At 37.0% G+C, this 22622-nt stretch overlaps 1 pseudogene; it reads right to left on the bottom strand.

The window, feature by feature from the left end:
• Positions 1 to 22622, bottom strand: part of LOC119995536 — a 198402-nt pseudogene that overhangs the window by 9243 nt on the left and 166537 nt on the right.

Here is a 22622-nt window from a genome sequence, read left to right as displayed (position 1 = left end):
CTTGCATTATTTTCCAAGTCTAGCTTTCCAAGATTTGAGTTGTCATGTGCACTTGCAGCCATCTTTGACAATTTGATCAAACTTGCACCAAATCTTGACCTTGGTATCTCCAACAATTTTGTCATCTTTGACCATTTGATCAAACTTACATCAAATCTTGGCCTTGGTATCTCCAACGATTTCCTACAAAATGTGTAGCAACTTGCAGCCATCTTTGACTCCAAAAATCAAGTAAGATCTTCTTTTAAGTCAAAAATTGCAAGCAAGAATATGGTCTTATGCACAACCATTGGATTCACCTTTTAAATGGTCATCTTAACCCTTCAAGTCTTGTTGTAATCTGATCCATTCATAATTCAAAACAATTCAATCTCGGCCATAGATTAGTGTACCGTTGGAGCTTGTAGTCTTCAAGAATATCTTCATAATCTAAGTCTTGTCTAGTTGCAAAATATACTTTCTCATCTCTTACAAATTTCAACCATTGCATTTGTCCTTTAGCTTCATCAATTTTCTTCTCACAAAAATCTTATCATTGACCTCAATAAAGGAAGCATGTGCAAGATCTTGTTTGATGAAGATAAGAGATCCTTCACATGACCAAACATGTCCCTCCAATCTTGACTTCAAACTCTGAATTTGGCAGCACCAATATATCCATATTATACAGCCCCAAGGCTAATTCCAATCATCAATCAAAATGCCTTAGTGGAAGGTTGATGAACATAGGTTTTTCTTGATTTTCTAGAGATCCAAGCTCATACTTGAAAACCGGACTTCAATTCACCTGAGAATACTGAACTCTGAGTCATATGAGACCACAATGATGATTAACCTACAAGGAAATAGGAGGTAGAACTCCTCAATTGTATGTAAGCTCAAAGAGCTTCATATGGAGCGCATAGGTTAATTACATTAGAAAAACAACCCAGAAAATTCATATTACTGCATGATAAATCATTTTATATGTATTAGAATGTCCATGTAAAATTTCATAACAATCGGAAATCGTTTGGTCACTCAACCAAGCAATTTGATCACTAATAGTGAAACCGATAAATTCTAAGTGTAAATTCAAAGTCATTTTGCAAACTCAGTGTAAATGACCTTTTCTCTTGAACTTTACTAAATCAAATATGTTCATAGTGATGAAACTAAGATGCACACAAAATTTCATTTAAATCGGAGTTCATTTGGTTCACTACGTTCACAAAGAACACATATGCACAAAATTAGGTAAAACCTAGTTTTGGCGGAATTTAAGCATATGACCAAATATATATGTGATGCACTTAATTTCTCATGATTATAGTCCTAGAACATATATTAGACTTTCATGTGCATGTGGTTCAAGTTTCAAGTCATTTGGACCTAAGTTGGTTAAGATATGATAATTGGAAAATTGATGCTCTAACTTAGTCCATGTATGTTTGTTTTCAAAACTTAATTTCCAGCACTATCTCAAAAATATATAAATATCAAATTCACATAGAGATATGCATAAGCTTTCATTTAAGTGTATATGCACAATTAAGATATTAAACAATTAACCAAATAACCATTTAAGCATGTTTTCTAGCATTTTAGGATATGTTCAAGTCAAGCATGCTCACACACATTTTAGTATACAATCATACACAATCATCAAAAACACAATGTTGACTAGACACTAAGTCTTGGTCCAACAACTTCCACTTGAAGTGGTTGTTGAAAAGGATGCACGGGATCACTACGGCCATTCCCGGCTTGGCCAAAAACATTTAATAAAAAAATTCCACTTGAAGTGGTTGTTGAAATAAAAAGGTGCACGGGATCACTATGGCCATTCCCGGCTTGGCCAAAAATGTTTTACTTGGTCTTGGATGAAAAAATCCATATCGGAGTGGGTTTTGATGTTTTGGATGATTTGGAAAAGAGGCTATTTAGATAGGAACTTTGGAATGGGTTTTGATGGTTTTGGAGAAGAAATTTTTGGGAACTTGGTTGATGCACCAAAAAGGCCCACAATCAATGAAAAAGATTCAATTCAAGTCTTACTCACAATTATGTTCTTCATGAGAAAAGAAAGAATCCATTTAAGGCCCATCGGACGGGCCAAATATCTTTAAACCCCCTTTGGGTCCTTAAATAAATTCTCCTAATCCTTAAAAACATATTTGCTTTCCGGGTCCACGCAATCCAAATGTTTTGGATGAATGCCAATGGAACCCCAATATCTTGAAGGCTCCTTGGTATTTAAACAAAACATAAAGGTTTCATAAGTTAATCTTGGTGTGTTTATTAAGGTGAGACGGCTTAGATTAATTCTAACGACTAACGCGTTGCATTCATTTTCATTGCATTCAAACAATCCTAGCATACATCTAAGCATCATGGCATAGTGTGAGAAATCAACATCCTAAGCATGCATCCTAATGTGATCATCATTCACAAAAATCATTTCCTAATGTCTATATGCTTCTAGCACCCTAAAATATTTATGTATGCACTTTTCACTATTTTCCTATCCTATTACAAAGTTTACACTTTACAATCATGTACAAAAGACAAATATAAAATGAGAAATACAAATATTATACAACAATTGGTATATTGCCCATGTGGCCTTTGCTCAAATCCGGTCCAAATCCTCTAAATATGCCCTCCAGCCCAAGTGGTTCATTTGACCAAAGTCCAACAAGTAAACACAAAAATGGGTCAATAAGTATCCAAATATAATATCAAACCAAACCCATTTTAAAGATTTATATATACATATAAACATGTATACAGTATACACATACACACTCATACATACATATATAACACATTAAATATGCACACACAGACCCACGGTATCTACACATATACATACACTGACAAATGCATATATACACATACAACATATATATACACACAGACACCGTATATATAATATAATATACACTAAGACACAATATATATATGCACCACACACTGCATATAATATATACACACACAATATATATATATACACACTGTACACAAACACATAAATATATACCATAGTATACACATATACACATACTATACGCATATACACACACACAATATATGTATACATATACCCATAGTCGTACACATACATATACATATATAAACACATATACAATCATCAAAAACCCCATATATATACAGATATATATAGACAAAGATCGAATAACATAATCAGGAATTTAAATCAGCACCAAGAACAAAACCCAGCATTCAAACCCATGCTACCAGAGTAAGCAACATGTAATCTGAATCAGATATCGATGTTAAAGAGCAAGCAAGCATGTTTCATTCTAATCCAACATATATCCACAAACCACATACAACAAATAGAATTTGAAACACCAACAAACACATACTCAGAACCTAAACAACTAACATACAAACCCTTGGTTGTTAATCATCAACAAGCCCAACACTGTGAATCAGATTTAAGGCACCATTGAAAAGGATTTACCAATTTATACAAGTCTGTATTATCTCAAATATAGAAACCAGTGGTTGCAAAACAGAATTTCAATAATCAAAGAAAAATAAGAAAATAGAATCAGATTCATATGAAGGAATCACTACCTTCTCAGCTCTTTCTCCTTTCTTCCCAATTTCTGATTGTGCGGTGGCTTCCATTCTGCTCTCTTATTGTTTTTCTTTCAAAACCTCTTTTTGCTTTCTTTTTTTTTCTTTTTTCTTCACTTCGGCGGTCCCCCTCCTCCTTCTTTCTCTCACGCCACCTCTCTTTCTCTTTTTTTTTTCTTTCTTTTGTCTTTCTCCTTTGTGCGGCTGCTTCCACCTTTTAACTTATCTTTATTTCAAAAAAATCCCAAAATGCCCCCAAAAACACTATTTTCCTCTCCTTCTCTAAAACCCTCAAGACTTACATTTTTGTCTTTTCCTTGTTTTTGTGAAACCCTAATAAAGGAACCACCTTTCCCTCTTAAGGATTTTCTTTATTATTTATTTAATTTTCCTATTTTTTAGATATTTTCTAGGGTTTAGTTATATTGGGTTTGGGTTGGAATTTTTATGGGCTTATGGTCCAAGAAATAGGCTTTAGGATTTTTTCCATGCTTGTGGGTCCAAGAAACAGGCTTCGAATTTTTTGTGAGCTTACGGGCTCCAGAACGGGTTTTCGAATTATTATTATTATTATTGTATTTTTTAATTTTTCTATTTATTATTATTATTATTTTATTTTTATATTTTTTTGTGCCGGACGAAAACCGGGTACTACAGGAATCATAAAGAGTAGGTGAATAATATAAGGCTGAAATAGTAAAGAAAGGCACAAATGCAACAATATGATAGCTAACATCATGTACACCAAACACAAGTAGATAACCACACCATATGAGATCCTAACTTGGCCCACCGGCATCCCTACACATATCAGGACCCTGAACAGCCCAACGACATCATCGCATGGTGTTTCAAGCACATATGGAATCCTGATCCGGCCCACCGGCATTCCCGTAGTCATGGGAACCCTGAACAACCCAACGACATTCCACATTTCACATCAATCACAACTAGGAGATATACGGGTCCATACCTGACATCTTCCATGCAATTACAATGCATGTCCGACATGGTTATGCAATAGGGTAAACCTACAACCTACATATATACATATCCTACTACATGATGTATGTTCAAGAGTAATTCATGCTCAATGGAAGATTGAACACGTAAGATATGCAATATAATTCAAATCATACAATAAAGATATCACAAAGTGGGGTTATTCTCCCTTAGGAACAAATTAAGGCGAGAACGCATCATAATGAACAATGGGGAAGAATAAATGTTCTCAATAGGAAGACATATTCGAAGAGAATAACAAATGGTGGAATTTCCCTACCTCGCACTCCAAAAATTAGCTATGTAAATCAATACTCAAACTTGACTTTTCCCAGCCTCAACCAACCTATTATTCGATAAACCCATCCTCCAATCAATATACAAACAACTTCAATTGCACATATCTAACACAAATTAATCCAATAAATCAAGAACTCATTACCTTCTCTTACCCAAAACTCCCCAAATTCTTGAACTTCACCTACTCAAGCTTGCTACTTCAATCAACAATAGAATCTAGCAATACAACCATAAACAAGTCTAAATCAACCTATTAGATCACTAATTTCATCTAATTTAAAGATTTTCCGCCAAATCTACAAAACTCATAACACCCTAAAATCCCATATCACCCAATCTTTAAATACTAGCTTTTAGGTTTAAGAAAACTTACCAAGGTTGTAGAAACAAGTAGAAGGAAGGGATTCAAGCTTCCTTTAGGCCTCAAATGATGTGGGAACCCATGGATTTGAGTTTGGGTTCAAACCTTGAAAGATTAGAACAAAGAGAGGGATTTAAGAATATGTAAGCAAGAGAGAGAAGTTAAAAATCCAACTTGAAACAACTTGAAAGAGGATAATCTTACCTTGGTTGATGATCTTAGATTAATGGGAGGGAGGAAATTTGAGAGAAAATGAGGTTTAGAGTTTGTTTTGGTCGGTTATTTTGAAAGAATCGCGAAAATGGGTGTTTAAAACAAATTCTCGGGTGCAGATTTTTGGGAGGTGTCCCGACACCTCCATAGGTGTCCGGACACCTCTACCTGAAAACGCCCTGTTCCCGTTTCTTCAGTAGCTGTCCGGACGGTTACCTCTGTAGTCAAAAATTTCAGTTTTAAAACTACTCGTTCACCCCCCAAATCACCCAGTATTAATTTCTAATGATTTTATATATATATATACATACTCAACACGTGTTTGTCATACCTAATTTCTAAAAGAAATGAAGTTCGGGGTATTACATCCTCTCCCCCTTAAAGAAATTTTGTCCCCGAAATTAAAACATACCTAGACTTGTGAATAAATGTGGGTATTTCTCCTTCATCTTCGACTCAAGCTTCCAAGTCGCCTCTTCCGTGTCATGATGCATTCTCAAGACCTTTACCAACGGTATGGTACTTGATCGTGTGACCTTTTCCTTTCGATCCAAAATCCTCATCGGTTGAAGAGTGTAGCTTCCATCTTCCTCTACTTCTAATGTAGTCCAATCTAAAACATGTGATGGATCCGGCTCATATTTTCGTAACATGGAAACATGAAACACGTTATGAACCTTAGCCAATTTTGGTGGAAGAGCTAAACGATAGGCTACCGGTCCGACTAGCTCAAGAATTTCGAAAGGACCTACAAACTACGGTGCCAATTTCCCTTGCTTGCTATACCTTTGAATGCCTCGTCGTGGACTAACCTTCAAAAATACCTTGTCCCCAACCGCAAATTCCAATGGCCTTCTCCTCTTATCCGCATAGGACTTTTGCCTACTTTGAGCCGTGGTCAACCTTTTTCTAATCTTTTCAATTTCGTCTCTCGCCTCCTTCACCATTTCGAGTCCCGATACTACTTTCTCTCCAACCTCCGCTCAACACAGTGGTGATCTACAAGGCCTCCCATAAAGTGCTTCAAATGGTGCCATCCTGATGCTACTCTGGTATGAGTTATTGTACACAAATTCTGTCAAACGTAGGTATTTCTCCCAATTACCACCAAAATCTACCACACAAGTACGTAACATATCCTCTAAAATCTGGATAGTCCTCTCACTTTACCCATCACTCTAAGGGTGATATGGCGTTTGAAATCCAGCTATGTCCCTAAGGCCTCCTGTAAACTACCCCGAAATCTACCCGTGAATCACGGGTCTCGATCGGACACAATGGATAGTGGCACTCTGTGGAGTCGCACTATCTCTTGCACGTACAATGTACTCAATGACTCCAAAGTGTCCGTCTTGTTCACCGGTAGGAAGTGAGCTGATTTGGTCAATCTATCAACTATCACCCAAACGGTATCATTTTGCTTTGGTGTCATCGGCAACGCTGTCACAAAGTGCATAGTGATCATCTCCCATTTCCATTGTGCCACCGGTAGGGGTTGTAACAAACCCGTCGGCCTTTGGTGTTCCGCCTTCACTTGTTGACATGTCAAGCATCTTGCCACAAATCTAGCTACATCGGCCTTCATGCCTCTCCACCAAAAGTTTCTTCTCAAGTCTTGGTACATCTTCGTGCCTCCGGGATGCATAGCAAATTGAGAATGGTGTGCTTCTTTCAAGATCTCCTCTTGTCGCTCCTTGTCATCGGGTACTATCAATCTCCCCGCAAACCTCACACCTCCATCATCACCCCGAATCCATCCGGAGTCCTCCTCAAATGTATCAAAAATCGGGTCCCCATTTTGTGCATCCATCACCTTTTGAATCAACATTGGTCTAGAAGTCATACTACCCTAAATACACCCTTTCCTCTACACTTTGCAACTCCAAACCAAATTGACTTATTGTTTCTACAATTCCTCACTCATGTATAAACAAGCTAGCAACTCTATGCTTTCTACTTAATGCATCCGCAACCACATTTGCCTTACCCGGGTGATATTGTAAACTAAAGTCATAGTCCTCTAAAACTCCATCCACCTCCTTTGTCGCAAATTCAACTCTCTTCGGGTGAATAGATACTTAAGACTCTTATGATCCAAAAAGACCTCAAATTTCTCCCCATAAAGATAATACCTCCAATGCTTCAAGGCAAATACAACTGCCGCCAACTCCAAATCATGAACCGGATAGTTTTTCTCATGTATCTTCAACAACCTAGAACCATACTCCACTACCCTATCTCTTTACATCAACACACAACCCAAACCCACTCCGGAAGCATCACAATACACTTGGTATCCTACACTCCTCTCCGGAACCACTAATACCGGTGGAGATGTCAACCTACCCTTCAAATCTTTAAAAGCTTTCTCACACTCATCCGACCACACAAATGGTGTACCTTACCGCATGAGTTGCATCATAGGTGCTGCAACAAGCGAAAAGTCTTGGATAAACCTCCTATAATACCCCGATAATCCCAAAAAGCTCCTAATCTCCGAAACATTCTTAGGTCTCTCCCAATTCAACACGGATTCAACCTTAGCGTTATCTACCGCAATGCCCTCTTGCTTAATCACATGGAATAAGAATTTCACCTCCGTAGCCCAAAACTCACATTTACTCAACTTAGCATATAATTGATTCTCCCTTAACGTTTGCAATACTAACCTCAAGTGTTCCTCATGCTCCTCTACCGTTGGAGAATAAATCAAAATATCATCAATGAACACAACCACAAATCTATCCAAAAAAGGATGAAGGGCCCTTTGCATCAAATCCATAAACACCGCCGGAGCATTTGTCAACCCAAATGGCATCACTAAAAACTCATAGTGCCCATATCGTGTCCTAAATGCCGTCTTTGAAATATCCTCATTTCTAATCCTCAATTGGTGGTACCCCGAACATAAATCAATCTTAGAGAAATGCCTAGCACCTCTCAATTGATCAAACAAATCATTTATCCATGGCAATGGATACTTGTTCTTTACCGTAACCTTATTTAATTGCCGATAATCTATACACATCCGTAACGAGCCATATTTCTTCTTTACGAATAATACCGATGCTCCCCACGGGGACACACTCGGTCTAATAAACCCCAAATCTTACAACTCTTCCAACTGAGTCATCAATTCCTTCAATTCTGCCGGAGCCATCCGATATGGTGGAATCGAAATTGGTTTAACATTTGGATGCAACTCAATGGTAAAGTCAATCTCCCTCTTCGGTCCAGGTAACTCATCCGGAAATACATCCATGTACTCTTCTACCACACCCGTCGGAGTAGCTACATCACCCTTAGGTGCCGATGTAATCAAACTCGTGATTCTACAATTTTGATATGAAAAGTTGTCCATGAAGTGAGGACATGGAACACCCTTTGACCCGTGTAACTGTATCACCCCTCCTTCCGATACATTAAGTGTGACCTTCCTCTTCCAAAAGTCCATCAACGCATGATGCTTTGTTAACCAATCTACTCCAAGGATTACATCAAAATCCTTGAAGTCTAAGATATACAAATCAACTTTTAGGGCCATACTACCAAACCGGCACACACAATCAATAACTACACCCTCCAATGAGGTGAAATGCCCAAAAGGAGTGTCTACCGTAAACATTCGCCTCATTGGAGAGATTTTCAAACTCAATGCATGCGCAAGGGATGTAGAAATTAATGATATCGTAGCTCCTGAATCAAATAACATCTTTGCCCAAAAATTTGAAATGAGAAAGGTACCTCCAATGAAGTTAGGATGCTCAGATGCCTCATGGTGTCCTAATGCAAATGCTCTCCCATGAGTCAATGCTGTCTGCTGCTTAGCCCCACCTCGCCCCTTCCTCCTAACAGAACAGTAGAAGGAAGAGTTGGAGTAGAAGTTGGTGGTGGTAAACCCAATGCCTATGACTGCTCTGAAGCTCTGCCACCCCGTGGACACTCATGCTTCCTATGACCAACCATACCACACCCATAACACTTGACTTCCATGACGGTGCACTGATTCTTCTTATGGCCCTCCCGACCGCACTTGTAACACACAATCTTGCCATCCCTTGGCCCCGAACCTTTGCCTTGCTCAACCTTCTGGCCCCTTAAGCCCTAAAACTCAGTCCCCGATTTCTTCTAGCTATCTCCTCCACTGCCACTAATTGTTGAAGCTTTACGACCTTTCTGCATATCCCAATATTGGCGGGAGTTACGCTCTCCTCGATCTAACTCTAGTGTCATATCCACCGTCTCATCATAAGTCTTCACCCTAGAAGCAATCACCATCCTACCAATGCTCGGGAGTAGACCATCTAGGTATTTCTTAGCTTTGCTTTCATCATCCGGAGCATACTTCTTCCCATACTTGTACAACTCCTCATACTTCATGATATACTGTGACACTGTCATCTCGGGTGTCTACACCAAATCAAGATACTGTTTGGCCTTATCCGCCTGGAAAGGTCGTGGCACGAACCGCTGCATGAATAGTAACTCAAAGGACACCCAAGTCAAATCATTCTTCCTTTGATCCAAGGAATCCCACCACTCAAAAGTTGTTCCCCTCAAATACTATGAGATCAACATCATCCTCCTATTGTCCGGTATAGCCAAAGTCTCCAATCGCCTGCTCATCTGGCGCAACCACTCCCCAGCCTCAAAACCTTTCCCCTCTCCCAGAAAACTTCGGGGGATTTGTCTTACGTAGCTGCTCCATCTCATATAATTCTCGTCCAGGGCTCGGCACAGCTCTATCCTCAATATCAACTCCTAAAAGCTGTCCCTCACTACGGTCCACTGGTGCCCTAACCATCTGAGTCTGTACTACTTGAGCTAGTGACCTCACTATCTCCACAATGTCCCTCATAGATGCTGGTGGCTCCTCAATAGTAGGGAGTGTCACCTGCACACCTGTGGTCTCCCGCGCCTGCCCTGGTGGAACAACCGTGGTCCTCGCATGCTAGCCATCCCTGTATGTGGCACATCCTGTACAATCCCCTCCTCCTGTGTCCTTGTATCAGAATCAGGTACTGACTCCTGTATACTAGAAGTACGCCTAGTAATACGTGTCATCCTACCACCTCGGCCCTTAACTCGACCTCTCAGTCTCCCTCGCCTACCCTCGACACTAAGGGCCTCCGTTGTACGAGAAGATCGAGTCATCCTACGGGTATCCATCTGCATCACCACAGATAATGCAATTCAACAACAAACTCAAATAAGAGTTTATGGAGAAAGAATACATATCGAATCAGTGGAGGTCGTGACATGGCCTGGAAACTCACTAACACACTATACACACTTCTCTAGACCCATACACATATCCTATATTTCATAACCTGGCTTCGATAACAAAATGTAACGCCCTGACCCGGAATGCGTTACTTTTGGTACCATCAAACCCTAATAAATTCAATCATCACACCACCGGAAATTTCGACAGCACCTCCCCATATTACGGAGGATGCCAACCTGGGGTAAACACGCAGCAAAATCACCAATATATTCACAACCTAGACAGGGCCTCCAGCCATCTAACAATTCATATCAAAATTTAAATTCTCAATTCTAAGCAGGGCCTCAGGCCACCTAACAATCATAGCATCAATCAATTCTCACATCTAAGCAGGGCCTCCGGCCACCTAACAATCACACATAATTTCTCCACACAACAACATATATAATCAACATCCAACACAAATAGCAATCCAGCAAACATAAGAAATCGTCAGGACACAAAGTCCACAAAGCCGGTTCGGGAGTCCCGATCACATGGAGAACCCTCCCTACTGTTCATCCCCTAGTCAAGAATAGGGATATCACACAACGTCTCAACTAAGAAATATAGATATGACCAAATAGTAATAACATAAATCAAGTTTAGAACTATCTATTCCAATCACTCTCCAGGGGTCCATCCATGTCACGCTCCCTCCTCCTGATCCGAGACCCTAGTACCGGAACTAGACTCACCTGTGAGGAGAGAATATGAGAAAGAAAAGGGTGAGCGAAAGGCCCAGTAGGGAATCATAAAGGGTAAGTGAATAATATAAGGCTGAAATATTAAAGAAAGGCACAAATGCAACACTATGATAGCTAACATCATGTACACCAAACACAAGTAGATAACCACACCATACGAGATCCTAATTTGGCCCACCGGTATCCCTACACATATCGGGACCCTGAACAGCCCAACGGCATCATCGCATGGTGTTTCAAGCACATATGAAATCCTGATCCGGCCCACCGGCATTCCCGTAGTCATGGGAACCCTGAACAGCCCACGGCATTCCACATTTCACATCAATCACAACTAGGAGATATACGGGTCCATACCCGACATCTTCCATGCAATTACAAAGCATGTCCGACATGGTTATGCAATAGGGTAAACCTACAACCTACATATATACATATCCTACTACATGATGTATGTTCAAGAGTAATTCATGCTCAATGGAAGATTGAACACGTAAGTATGCAATGTAATTCAAATCATACAATAAAGATATCACAAAGTGGGGTTATTCTCCCTTAGGCACAAATTAAGGCGAGAACGCATCATAATGAACAATGGGGAAGAATAAATGTTCTCAATAGGAAGACATATTCGAAGAGAATAACAAAGGGTGGAATTTCCCTACCTCGCACTCCAAAAATTAGCTATGTAAATCAATACTCAACCTTGACTTTTGCCAGCCTCAAACAACCTATTATTCGATAAACCCATCCTCCAATCAATATACAAACAACTTCAATTGCACATATCTAACACAAATTAATCCAATAAATCAAGAACTCATTACCTTCTCTTACCCAAAACTCCCCAAATTCTTGAACTTCACCTACTCAAGCTTGCTACTCCAATCAACAATATAATCTAACAATACAACCATAAACAAGTCTAAATCAACCTATTAGATCACTAATTTCATCTAATTTAAAGATTTTCCCCCAAATCTACAAAACCCATAAAACCCTAAAATCCCATATCACCCAATCTTTAAATACTAGCTTTTAGGTTTAAGAAAACTTACCAAGGTTGTAGAAACAAGTAAAGGGAAGGGATTCAAGCTTCCTTTAGGCCTCAAATGATGTGGGAACCCATGGATTTGAGTTTGGGTTCAAACCTTGAAAGATTAGAACAAAGAGCGGGATTTAAGAATATGTAAGCTAGAGAGAGAAGTTAAAAATCCAACTTGAAACAACTTGAAAGAGGATAATCTTACCTTGGTTGATGATCTTAGATTGATGGGAGGGAGGAAATTTGAGAGAAAATGAGGTTTAGAGTTTGTTTTGGTCGGTTATTTTGAAAGAATCGCGAAAATGGGTGTTTAAAACAAATTCTCGGGTGCAGAATTTTGGGAGGTGTCCGGACACCTCTGCCTGAAAATGCCCTATTCCGGTTTCTTCAATAGTTTTCCGGACGGCTTTTAAAAACTGTCCTGACGGTTACCTTTGTAGTCAAAAAATTCAGTTTTAAAACTACCCTTACACCCCCCAAATCACCCGGTATTAATTTCTAATGATTTTATATATATATACATGCTCAACACGTGTTTGTCATACCTAATTTCTAAAAGAAATGAAGTTCGGGGTATTACATCGGGTCTATAAGCAAACAGCCTGTCAAAGCAATCCACTACGTGAAGATAAGTTTATAATCTATCGTTAGCTACGAGTCGATCATACAACTTGACTCAGCGTATGCTTTAACCCCAAATCAACACACCAATGATGATTTGCAATTGCTCTTGGTGCCTCCAAGAGACTTTGTACTCAAGTACGATCTAGGTAACTTCTGAGGTAGCCTGCGTAGGTTATTTCGAAACAGTGCAGTTTTGCTCTTCTTCTTCCTCTTATGGATCAGTCAGAGAAATCAACAGAGCAGCACTCAAACATGAAACTCACACTCTCTCATAATGAATATAGACATGAATCACTCATCAAAATATCTAGGAGAGTGGAAAAACAAAACAGACTCGAAACACAAAATATTTCTCTCTAGGTTTTTCTCTCTCAAAGCTTCGATACTTCACTCCATGTTGATGTGCTATATATAGACACCACGAACCACTTCTGATAATCTCAAATGTTGATCAGATGATTATCTTGAAGATAATTGCTGCACATGATTAAGATAAAAACCAACACATATATATCCAATTAATAGACATTAGTTCTTATCCAACAACTAAACCACAAGGAGTGCATATCAAACTTCAATACTTTGTTCCTATCACATCTCCTATATTAGATAATATCCAGATCAATTTTATCTAAATAAAAATGTGTTCCAAATCAATACAGAGATAGAGTTCAAGCAAACACAAACTGTGGAGTTTAAGCAAACACAACTACAGATTCAGATCTGGTAATCTCTTAAGCTTACCAGAAGGTTACCTTAAGATTATTTTAACTGAACAGTTTAACTTATCATACAAGTGTCATATCAGTATAGGATTTTTAATCCCAACACTCCTTTAGTTAGATTGGGAGCGATTTCATGAAACCATATGCTAATGAACATATTTTCTTAATACACAAACTTAACTGTGGTCACATAAAGGTAAATATAGGTTTTGGTAAATTGTGTCCTAATTTTCAATACATTTATATTACCAAAACCAAATAATCGTCTTCATCAACCTAAAGGGCTTACTTGAATTGATATTTTAGATAATTGAGGAGGGTTAAAGAGAGTGAAGTCAAGGCCGACCCTAGCCCAAACCCATTAAAACTAGGGCTTTGGGCACCAGCACACCCAAGGGCACCACAATTATAAATAATAATAATAATAATAATAATATTATTATTGTTATTATTATTATTATATGTATCTATTGGTTCACCTTAGGCACCAGGGTTCCAATCTCAATGCCAGCATTCGTGTTTCATTTTTTTTCCTATTTTGTCTCATAAAGTCAATAAGTCTTTTTTTATTTTTAGTTTGTCTTTCTTGCCTCATTTTTTGGTTTTTTTTTATCTTGGCTATTTTGTCACCACGTATGGTGCTTAAGATTTCATTTTTTATTTTCTATTTTGTCTCAAAAGTCAAAAATCACAAGTCATTTTTTGTCTCTATTTTGTCTATCTTATCTATTTTTTTATTTTTTATCTTGTCTATTTTGTCTCTACTTATGGTTGCTTAAGAATTGATGTTGTTCCTTATTCAGTAGTCTAGAAAGGTCGTTTCTTATTCAGTTTACTTATTAAAACTAATGATCGTCAAATATATTTTTATTTTGCTTGTTATCTATCAATTTTTAGTAACACAAAATAATGTGTACAATTATGTTAAAATGGCTATTAGTCTTACAGAAGAAGTTATATTTACTGAATTGTATGTTCACAAACAACATATAGTCCAAAAAAAATTATCGGGCCACTGCCCCCGAACCCTGTGGTTCCTCTAAATTATGGAGATATAATTGCAAGATTCACAATTTAACTACGGTTCCTCTAAATTATGTGGGGCATTAGCATGGTGTTGTGATATTGGGATTTTCCAAATTGATAGTTGAGAATTAATTTCTTTTTTTTTTTTTGTAATAGGGCACCAAGCCACCAATATACCGTGCCGCTTTAGGCATCAAAATGACTAGGGCGAATCTTGGGTGGAGTAACTCCACCTTGTTTGGATTGTTAGAGGGAGAGTTAAGTGGGGGGAACTTTTCCCCTTACTAAACTCTCCAACTCTACATTTTGTAACACATCAATTTCGGAGATTTGTGAGATGAGAGAAAATTTTGTTTATAATTTTCAAAAGCATGCATAAAATTTTTTTCATCCATTTCAACTTAACTCTTCTTAATTCTACCTCCTACCCAAGTAAGGGTGAGTCAAGATAATCCTCCTCCCATAACCCCCTAACTCTCCCTCCATTAACTCTACTCTAGTACTCTTCATTTTACAATCCAAGCAAAGCCAAAGTTTAATAATAGCTGGAAAGGCATCGATTGCAACATGGGAAAAGGTATTCTCACCCACAAAAATTGGTTATCCCACCCGGCAATCATTGATTTTAATTTCTATTATTATTTTATATTTTATTTTATTTTATTGCGTGTGATTTGACATTTGATTCTCATTCTAAAAATTAGTTTTCTCACCACATTATTGGTTTTCTCACCCCCATCAATTAATTAAAGCAAACTTATTACATCACATCAATACAGATTAACGGATACATTTAATGTATGTTGCATGATCATATTTGTCTCTAAACCACTGAATCATAATAGGAGGCATCGGGTAACCATATGTCAATGCCAATTGAACGAAGTGATTACCATTCACAAATCCTATTGTGATAGTAATATGTTCATGTTGAGGTGGAGGTATGAACTCAGAGGCAAAAATGTCCAGCACTATTCATAACTAAGAACGTGTAAAACCACATTGTACTTAGTTATGAACAGTGGTTAACATTTTTGTCTCTGCGTTCTATACCTCCACCTCAACATGTATGTATTACTATCACAATAGAACTTGTGAATGGTAATCACTTCGTTCAATTGGCATTGACAGATGGTTACCTGATGCCTCCTATTATGAATCAAATATCAAATCATGTATAAAATAATAATAAAAAAATTCAAATCAATGATTGGGAGGGTGGGATAACCAATTTGTGGGGGTGAGAATACTTTTGGGGAAATGATACTTTTGGTCCCTCACAAATGGGCTGTGTAACAACTCAGTCCCTTACGTTTCAAACGTAACAATTAAATCACTAGTCTTTGTGAGTCGTAACTCGATCAGTTTTAGGGTAAATCAGTCAGTCAATTTGTTGACCTATCAAAAAAAGTCAAACATAACCATTTTTATAATTATTTTACACACGTGGCATTTAGATGTGACAAAATAGTCATTGACAAATTCTCAGTGTATCAAACTAGTCTCATATAGATTCATATCAATAGAATTCCATAGTTGCAGCTCTCAAGGTATCAATAGTTGTTGATATTCTCACTGCCACCTTTGACCTAACTAGAGCAGAGTTTCTTGCAGAGGTTCCAGCTCCAGTAGTTACAACAGAGGAAGAGGTAATAAAACTTGCATTATACTACCTGATTCTGTTGTCTGTCACAAGTTCTTTTGTTATGCCCTTCTTTTCCACATTTTGTGCACTTTAGCTTAGGATACCGCCTTCGAAGCTTGCACTTAGTTTTTGGCTCTGTTGACACAAAAAATGGCCCAAGATGGTAATGAATTGTAGGTGTGCCGAGGCTTACAGTTTCCTACAATAATTTGAATGAAATGCACCGAATGTAAATCAAACTTCTATCTAGACAATTGAACGAACTCTAAGTTCCCCAACTCCACTATAGTGCATTTTATTGAGATTGGAATGAAGATAAATAGGTAGACACCAAGCACAATTTACACAACGATAGTTGATATTGAAACTTGACAAGAAATATTTGCAAATACAAAGTAATTTGGAATGAACAACATGATGTTTCCTCGAAATTGGTAAGAATTTGGAAAGCAATTGGAATGCTAGGAAAGACCTTTGAGCTTGAGTAGTTTGTTTGATTTGTTGATTGTGTCTTTTTGTTGTGTCTGTCCACCAGCTTTTATAGGCCTTATTTTGCACGAAAATCTCCCATAACCCACTATCTTGCTGCAGTTATCCCCTCATTTGCGTCATGTTTGTCAGTTAGAAGTCATTACCATCTTCTCACATCATTTTTCCCTTACTTCTCTCATGTGCTGCCACATATACCACTTTTCTCTAACTGCCACAAACTTCTCCCACTCTTTGTGGACCACTTCCAACACAACTCTTCTTGGGCTCATAAGATTATTCCATTAGGCTGCACCATGAGCTTTGTTCATGGTCTAAGCCATTAGGCCCAACATATTTTTGATGTCAATAGACTCATCGTGCTCTAGTCTTCTCTTTTTCTTTGGTCTCCCAATCACAACCTTTGCTTTTGGTGGGAGAACCACATCACCAGTCACCCTAGGCCATAAAGTAGATCCATTGGTAGGCAATACATCATGCCCATGTACCCTCAGTATTGTTTCCTTCTATTGATATGAATCTATATGGGACTAGTTTGATACACTGAGAATTTGTCAGTGACTATTTTGTTACACCTAAAAGTCACGTATGCAAAATCAGTTATAAAAACAGTTATGCTTGACTTTTTTTTGACAGGTCAACAAATTGACTAATCGAATTTGCCCCAAAACCAATCGAGTTACGACTCACAAAGATCAGTGATTCGATTGTTACGTTTGAAACGTGAGTGACTGTGTTGTTACACAGTCCATCTGTGAAGGATGAAAAATATCATTTCCCCGAATATTTTTTCTCTTGCAACATATAAATGCACACGTGCGCGCATGCACATAAACATTTTGACACGTGGCGTATTAGTGCCTGCCAACAATTGCCAGTGGTTGGTATGTCATTTTCCTGAAGTTTTAGCTCTCTTTGTAGTCAAATGTTTGCTTTAAGAAAGCCAATGTAATGTAAGTAGAACCAATTAATATATAAAAAATTTATTTATATTATATACATCTATATATTAATAAGAAAATAATTAAGCTATGTAAAAGTAGGATAAGATGATGGAATCTTCTAAAGGGGAACATAATGCTGCCACATTCGGACTAAAAGTGATCGTCTAAACCTAATACTTTGATTTTTACGTGATTTTCTAGAAGACACTAATTCTATTATATAACATGCCACGTGTCAAGCGTTGTGATGATATTCTTATAGTACACGTCAGCTTATGCAATTTCTTGGCTTGTAGTATATTGCTAGTCCTTTTACGTGCATGACTATATATATATATATATATATTATGTGTGTGTAAAAACTTAAAGGAAAAAACAATCAGACAAAAAACAAGCTGAAAGATCGACCTTAAAATACTCAATTACCACCTAATTCCAATGTTGAAGGACATATTATTCATAAAGTCAAACAAAGTGGGTCACTCCATCCTCTTCAATCATCATATATATATATATATATATATCTAATATATCCCCAGACCATTTGAGAATGTACATTACCTTAATATATATATTTTAATGTGCTCAACGTAACCCTAATTCAAAATTTCCACACTCCATGCACAAATTGAGAGTGTACAAATATTACGATCAAAACAAACAAAAAAGTGTGGTTGTGTTTATTATATATAGTCCACAAGTACTGTTGGAAATTAGAACAAGTATAACAACAAAATGAACACCAGAAAAAAGTATATAAAAATTTGATAATTTGAGGCTTGCAATAGCAATGTCCTAAAGACAATTTTACACCAACAAATTTGTCCCTGTTTGTCACTTGCCGTTTTTTATTCATCAATGGAAATATAGGGTGCTGCAACCCTTTCAAAAAAAAAAGAGACAAATTTGCACCCTTATTTCAAGATTGCTTATCAGTTATAATGGTAATTGTATAGTAGGATATAACAGATACTTGATCAAAAGCGAAACATGTAATTTATATTCCTTTAATCCTTGTGAATCATTGTGTCTCTCTCTAAAGTACACATACTTTTAAAATAGTTGTATAGACATCATGGTTTTAAAAAACAAATGAATGCAAAACCAATTAAAACGTATGCTTGCACAATTTGGTAATCATCCATTCAGGGACATAGTCATGATTTGGAGTGAGGGGGGCATCACGGGGTTTGGGAGCAGTGCTCTCGAAAAAATTTTCGTACTATTTTTATTTCTTTTGTTAATATATAGTCGAGTGAATATAAGTTGATATGTAACACTATAATCATTTTAATTGTGTTATATACAATATTTTATATTACTACAATAATAAGAAAAGTAAAAAATATTTTACAATCACTAATTTTAATGATAATAACTATGACTTATCGTATCTCACCTGACATATAACAATTAATTCAATCATCGATCGGTTAACCATATTGTGTAACCATCCAGAATGTGTGACTTTTCAAGCATTGGAAAGACTGCTATTGTAATTGTTAAACAATGAAACCACTCTGGTACGTCCACTTTCATTCAATAAAAAATCTCTGACAGTACCAACTTAAGAAGATTTCTGTACCGATAACGATGGGATCAATTATTACACGTCTTCACTTAATTTTTTGACTTGTTATTAGATTTAGAAATCGATTACTGAATTTTTAGTAACAAAAGTAATTCATTCTGAATGATCATTGATTTAAAGATAAATGTAGGTTTAACTTAATAAATATACTAAACAAATTATTGGATAACAATGGTTGACCAAAACAAATAATTGATCCCAAGTTGGGCTTGGGTCATTATTCGGGCTTTAGGCCCGGGTTGATCCTGGGCCGGGTTTTGGGCCCAGGTCATTATTCGGGTTTCGATTTGGGTGTTGGGCTCGTTTAGCTCACCCATAAGTATTTTTGAACTACTCATACCCGATTTCTTTTCGTATTTGGGCATGGCTTTTACCCGAGAGCTCTAGCTTGGCTTCAGCCCGCGGATCATTTGGTGACTTCTGCTCATATTTGACTCAAACTTAGCATTGACTATTTTTGGGAATCAAGAGTAAAGGTTTCACGACATCTCCTATTATGACGATCTCATCTTCAATCAAATTTATGTTTTTATTTCTATTTTAGGTACGCAACAAAACAAGTTTTCAAATTTATGATTTCATTTTTTGTCCCACTTTTTTTTTCATAATTTTTATAAGAGATACCAAACAACACCTTAAATTACTAAGAAATATGTGATAAACACGATATTTAACAATGGTTGACGAGAAGAAATAGAATCCTATGACATAATAAAATTGAATACTAATACTTAATTTTATTTTCTTATAATTCAAAGGAGAAGATTTTTCTCACGAATTTTCAGGTTTCTTGTACCAAAGGTTTTTGAAAAGTTACATTACCATCTCAACAAGTTATGATGATGAGAATATTTGCTACCTTGACATCATTAATTTGGAGACAAATTGGTTTTTCTTTTTCTTTTTCTTTTTCTTTTTCTTTTTTCTTTTTCGTGGAGAGAATCATATAAAGAGGCAAACAAGTCAATAGAAAGAAAAGTGCAAACCCAACAACTTTGACATAGAAGTCTATGGCTAATTTTGGCCCAGATTAATTGCACGTACTTGCGTTTAGTTTCGAAAGTTGATAACTTAATTAGCATTCTCTGTTTCTTCCTAGCTAGATATATAATACTATTATTGGGTGGTAAATCATAAATGTAGAGTCTACACATAATCATGTCAACCAAAAAAAACTATCCAATTTTATGAGTATTAGTGTATGTCTACATGGTTAATAATTACTCTTTAGAATTAGAGCTGGATAAGATTTTCATTTCGAGTCCCCTCTCACACTAATAATAATATTATTACTACTATTAATGGTTAAAAAAGAAAAAGAAAAACTATCAAAAAAACTTAAGATTTGGTCAAAATCATTACTATTTGTGTTATTTCCTTTTTTCTTTCTCATGTCATTGCGCATACGCAAATGCACACAATAAGTCATCGAGATTTCAAATGATGAAATTTAGACTTTGTTTGGATTGAAAAATAAAGAGTATAGTAGATTTAATGGATGGAGATTATGGGTGCGGGAGTTTTGGGAGGGGGACTATCTTGAGTCAAGATAGAAGGTAGAGTTAAGGAGAGTTAAAGAATACACCCCTATTAAAATTGAAATGAGTTAAAAATTTTATGAATCAATTTGAATTCTTTCACCTCACAAAACCCTCGAGTTGAGAGGTTACAAAATGTAGAGTTAAGCGAAAGAGAACCCCCCTCTTTCACCCCACTTAACTCCCTCTCCTACAATGAAATCAAGGTGAAGTTACCTCTCCCTTCTTAACCCTCCTCACTTAACTCTATAAAACATTAATCCAATCAAACCTCTTATGATTTTGGGCCTTCACCCACCCACAACAGTTTGTCCGATCTGAACCCATTGAAATTGGTCTCTCACAGATTTGTCCTCTGTGAGTTAGGTCATGGGGAGCCAGCCCAACCGGCCTCCAAAATTTATTTGAAAAATCAATTATTATTATGTTTTAAGGTGATTGACCCACCTTTATATGTTGCATTATATTTCCAACAATTACCGATGTGGTAGTTTTAGCAAAACCCTTATAGGAAATCGAGTCCATGACGTGAGCCCACGTATTGCATGCATGTACAAATGCATTATTTTATAAGGAACTTCCAGATTTGGGTAGCTTTAAAGAAACGTGGTTAAGAAATATAAAAACGTCCTACCAACCCTAAAAATAGCGATATTATCTCAATTAATTAATCGTCACTCTAGTCATTTTTATATGTTTTAACAATGATGAGAAAGTGGGAGCTAAAAATAGCTGGATAAGATGTGGACGTAAAATTAGCCAAAACTTGCGCACAATTTGCACCACCAAAAAGCCAAGATCGTCAATAATTCAAACTTTCTTTCTACCTAATTCAATTGCCTCGACATGGGAAAAGTCAAGCTTGTGGAACCTTAATTTTCTCATCAATATTTCAATCATTGTTCATTCCCCTAGATTATCTAAAGATTAAAGAATGTTGAATACGTAATATTTTTATATCGACTTTGGCAACTTAAGTCATCATTCCTCATCCCACCTTTTTCTTTGTACATAGCTTTCAAGTATAATACACAAGTCAAGTCTGTACTTTCTTTCATGGACGGATCCAGCCCTTTCATTGAGTGGGGTTAAAGTTTCATTGAGTGGGGTGGCTATCGTAAATATTGTTGGGTCATGGATCAAAATGATGGCACAACAATGTCACTTTGGTTATTTTGTTTTGTTGGACCAAACATGGGGGGCATGATCTTTGGTTGACCCCCATCCATTTTTGGAGAAAATTAATTTGTTTGGCTACAACATTCTTGACCATCTAAACAAGTAAATATGCATCATTGTGTGGTTTTCATATCTCTTCCCATGCCACATACCAAAACACACTTCCCAATAATTCTAATGGTCTCAATGACAATGACACCATTACAATTACTCTAAGAGCAATCACAATGATTGCATTTTGCTCGGGCATGAATGGTATATATTGTCTCATAGAATGGGAAATGGATTAAAAAACTTTACAATGGTATAATTATGTTGTCCCAACATTGTTGGGAACAACATGGGGGTATGGACAATGGCTTGCCCCCATGTTTGCTTA

This window comes from Tripterygium wilfordii, chromosome 3 (genome assembly GCF_013401445.1).
Source record: "Tripterygium wilfordii isolate XIE 37 chromosome 3, ASM1340144v1, whole genome shotgun sequence".
NCBI lineage: Eukaryota > Viridiplantae > Streptophyta > Magnoliopsida > Celastrales > Celastraceae > Tripterygium > Tripterygium wilfordii.
The sequence above is the reverse complement of the archived record's forward strand: the minus strand, read 5'-3'. Positions and strand labels throughout refer to the sequence as shown.